The sequence below is a fragment of the Oncorhynchus keta genome, unplaced genomic scaffold (genome assembly GCF_023373465.1).
Source record: "Oncorhynchus keta strain PuntledgeMale-10-30-2019 unplaced genomic scaffold, Oket_V2 Un_contig_1147_pilon_pilon, whole genome shotgun sequence".
NCBI lineage: Eukaryota > Metazoa > Chordata > Actinopteri > Salmoniformes > Salmonidae > Oncorhynchus > Oncorhynchus keta.
In genome coordinates, this window is record NW_026277511.1 from 1,000 (window position 1) to 5,185 (window position 4,186).

A 4,186-nucleotide genomic window follows, 5' to 3' on the forward strand; every position below is an offset into this window, starting at 1 on the left:
TATGGCCCCTTATTCACTATATAGTGCACTACTTTACACAGGCCCAGGCTTGTACCCAACCAAACTCACATAGAGGATGTATCAATATGGCCCCTTATTCACTATCTAGTGCACTACTTTAGACACAGGCCCAGGCTTGTGTCCTACTTTGGCCCCTTTTCACTATATAGTGCACTACTTTACACAGGACCAGGCTTGTGTCCAATATGGCCCCCTTATTCACTCTATAAAGGGAACAGAATGACTTTCTATGGGTCCAGGCACTCTATAAAGGGAATAGAATGACTCTATGGGTCCAGGTTAACACTCTATAAAGGGAATGAATGACTCTATGGGTCCAGGTTATTCACTATATAGGGACTAGGAATGACTCAGGGCCAGGTTAACACTCTATAAAGGGAATAGAATGACTCTATGGGCCAGGTTAACACTCTATACAGGGAACAGAATGACTCTATGGGACCAGGTTAACACTCTATAAAGGGAACAGAATGACTCTCTATGGGTCCAGGTTAACACTCTATAAAGGGGAACAGAATGACTCTATGGGTCCAGGTTAACACTCTATAAAAGGGAACAGAATGACTCTCTATGGGTCCAGGTTAACACTCTATAAAAGGGAACAGAATGACTCTATGGGTCCAGGTTAACACTCTATAAAGGGGAACAGAATGACTCTATGGGTCCAGGTTAACACTCTATAAAGGGGAACAGAATGACTCTATGGGTCCAGGTTAACACTCTATAAGGGGAACAGAATGACTCTCTATGGGTCCAGGTTAACACTCTATAAAGGGAACAGAATGACTCTATGGGTCCAGGTTAACACTCTATAAAGGGGAACAGAATGACTCTCTATGGGTCCAGGTTAACACTCTATAAAGGGAATAGAATGACTCTATGGGTCCAGGTTAACACTCTATAAAGGGGAACAGAATGACTCTCTATGGGTCCAGGTTAACACTCTATAAAGGGGAACAGAATGACTCTATGGGTCCAGGTTAACACTCTATAAAGGGAACAGAATGACTCTATGGGTGACACTCTATAAGGGAACAGAATGACTCTATGGGTCCAGGTTAACACTCTATAAAGGGAACAGAATGACTCTCTATGGGTCCAGGTTAACACTCTATAAAGGGGAACAGAATGACTCTCTATGGGTCCAGGTTAACACTCTATAAAGGGAACAGAATGACTCTCTATGGGTCAGGTTAACACTCTATAAAGGGGAACAGAATGACTCTCTATGGGTCCAGGTTAACACTCTATAAAGGGGAACAGAATGACTCTCTATGGGTCCAGGTTAACACTCTATAAAGGGAACAGAATGACTCTCTATGGGTCCAGGTTAACACTCTATAAAGGGAACAGAATGACTCTATGGGTCCAGGTTAACACTCTATAAAAGGGAATAGAATGACTCTCTATGGGTCCAGGTTAACACTCTATAAAGGGAACAGAATGACTCTCTATGGGTCAGGTTAACACTCTATAAAGGGGAATAGAATGACTCTCTATGGGTCCAGGTTAACACTCTATAAAGGGAACAGAATGACTCTCTATAGGTCCAGGTTAACACTCTATAAAGGGAACAGAATGACTCTCTATGGGTCCAGGTTAACACTCTATAAAGGGAACAGAATGACTCTCTATGGGTCCAGGTTAACACTCTATAAAGGGGAACAGAATGACTCTCTATGGGTCCAGGTTAACACTCTATAAAGGGGAACAGAATGACTCTCTATGGGTCCAGGTTAACACTCTATAAAGGGGAACAGAATGACTCTCTATGGGTCCAGGTTAACACTCTATAAAGGGGAACAGAATGACTCTATGGGTCCAGGTTAACACTCTATAAAGGGAACAGAATGACTCTCTATGGGTCCAGGTTAACACTCTATAAAGGGGAACAGAATGACTCTATGGGTCCAGGTTAACACTCTATAAAGGGGAACAGAATGACTCTATGGGTCCAGGTTAACACTCTATAAAGGGAACAGAATGACTCTATGGGTCCAGGTTAACACTCTATAAAGGGGAACAGAATGACTCTATGGGTCCAGGTTAACACTCTATAAAGGGGAACAGAATGACTCTCTATGGGTCCAGGTTAACACTCTATAAGGGGAACAGAATGACTCTCTATGGGTCCAGGTTAACACTCTATAAAGGGGAACAGAATGACTCTATGGGTCCAGGTTAACACTCTATAAAGGGGAACAGAATGACTCTCTATGGGTCCAGGTTAACACTCTATAAAGGGGAACAGAATGACTCTCTATGGGTCCAGGTTAACACTCTATAAAGGGGAACAGAATGACTCTCTATGGGTCCAGGTTAACACTCTATAAAGGGAACAGAATGACTCTCTATAGGTCCAGGTTAACACTCTATAAAGGGGAACAGAATGACTCTCTATGGGTCCAGGTTAACACTCTATAAAGGGAACAGAATGACTCTCTATGGGTCCAGGTTAACACTCTATAAAGGGGAACAGAATGACTCTATGGGTCCAGGTTAACACTCTATAAAGGGGAACAGAATGACTCTCTATGGGTCCAGGTTAACACTCTATAAAGGGGAACAGAATGACTCTCTATGGGTCCAGGTTAACACTCTATAAAGGGAACAGAATGACTCTATGGGTCCAGGTTAACACTCTATAAAGGGGAACAGAATGACTCTATGGGTCCAGGTTAACACTCTATAAAGGGGAACAGAATGACTCTATGGGTCCAGGTTAACACTCTATAAAGGGAACAGAATGACTCTCTATGGGTCCAGGTTAACACTCTATAAAGGGAACAGAATGACTCTATGGGTCCAGGTTAACACTCTATAAAGGGGAACAGAATGACTCTCTATGGGTCCAGGTTAACACTCTATAAAGGGGAACAGAATGACTCTCTATGGGTCCAGGTTAACACTCTATAAAGGGAACAGAATGACTCTATGGGTCCAGGTTAACACTCTATAAAGGGGAACAGAATGACTCTATGGGTCCAGGTTAACACTCTATAAAGGGGAACAGAATGACTCTCTATGGGACTCTATAAAGGGGACAGAATGACTCTATGGGTCCAGGTTAACACTCTATAAAGGGAACAGAATGACTCTATGGGTCCAGGTTAACACTCTATAAAGGGGAACAGAATGACTCTATGGGTCCAGGTTAACACTCTATAAAGGGGAACAGAATGACTCTATGGGTCCAGGTTAACACTCTATAAAGGGGAACAGAATGACTCTATGGGTCCAGGTTAACACTCTATAAAGGGAACAGAATGACTCTATGGGTCCAGGTTAACACTCTATAAAGGGGAACAGAATGACTCTCTATGGGTCCAGGTTAACACTCTATAAAGGGAACAGAATGACTCTATGGGTCCAGGTTAACACTCTATAAAGGGGAACAGAATGACTCTCTATAGGTCCAGGTTAACACTCTATAAAGGGGAACAGAATGACTCTATGGGTCCAGGTTAACACTCTATAAAGGGAACAGAATGACTCTATGGGTCCAGGTTAACACTCTATAAAGGGGAACAGAATGACTCTCTATGGGTCCAGGTTAACACTCTATAAAGGGGAACAGAATGACTCTCTATGGGTCCAGGTTAACACTCTATAAAGGGGAACAGAATGACTCTATGGGTCCAGGTTAACACTCTATAAAGGAACAGAATGAATGGGTCCAGGTTAACACTCTATAAAAGGGACAGAATGACTCTATGGGTCCAGGTTAACACTCTATAAAGGGAACAGAATGACTCTATGGGTCCAGGTTAACACTCTATAAAGGGGAACAGAATGACTCTATGGGTCCAGGTTAACACTCTATAAAGGGAACAGAATGACTCTATGGGTCCAGGTTAACACTCTATAAAGGGAACAGAATGACTCTCTATGGGTCCAGGTTAACACTCTATAAAGGGGAACAGAATGACTCTATGGGTCCAGGTTAACACTCTATAAAGGGAACAGAATGACTCTATAGGTCCAGGTTAACACTCTATAAAGGGGAACAGAATGACTCTCTATGGGTCCAGGTTAACACTCTATAAAGGGAACAGAATGACTCTATGGGTCCAGGTTAACACTCTATAAAGGGGAACAGAATGACTCTATGGGTCCAGGTTAACACTCTATAAGGGGAACAGAATGACTCTCTATGGGTCCAGGT

The 4,186-nt window shown here is 42.7% G+C and overlaps 1 long non-coding RNA gene across 48 annotated transcripts; it reads left to right on the forward strand.

The window, feature by feature from the left end:
* Positions 1-442: 442 nt before the first annotated feature.
* On the forward strand, positions 443-3,972 carry LOC127917454 (uncharacterized). 48 transcript variants are annotated; one of them, XR_008097307.1, is made up of 10 exons: positions 443-555; positions 646-1,000; positions 1,214-1,387; positions 1,569-1,664; positions 1,803-1,935; positions 2,023-2,339; positions 2,476-2,654; positions 2,699-3,009; positions 3,131-3,573; positions 3,745-3,972. It is a non-coding gene; the product is annotated as an uncharacterized LOC127917454 (long non-coding RNA). The 48 variants fall into 48 exon arrangements; XR_008097318.1 differs by having other exon boundaries at positions 1,260-1,387; XR_008097319.1 differs by having other exon boundaries at positions 1,306-1,387.
* The last annotated feature ends 214 nt before the right edge of the window (positions 3,973-4,186 follow it).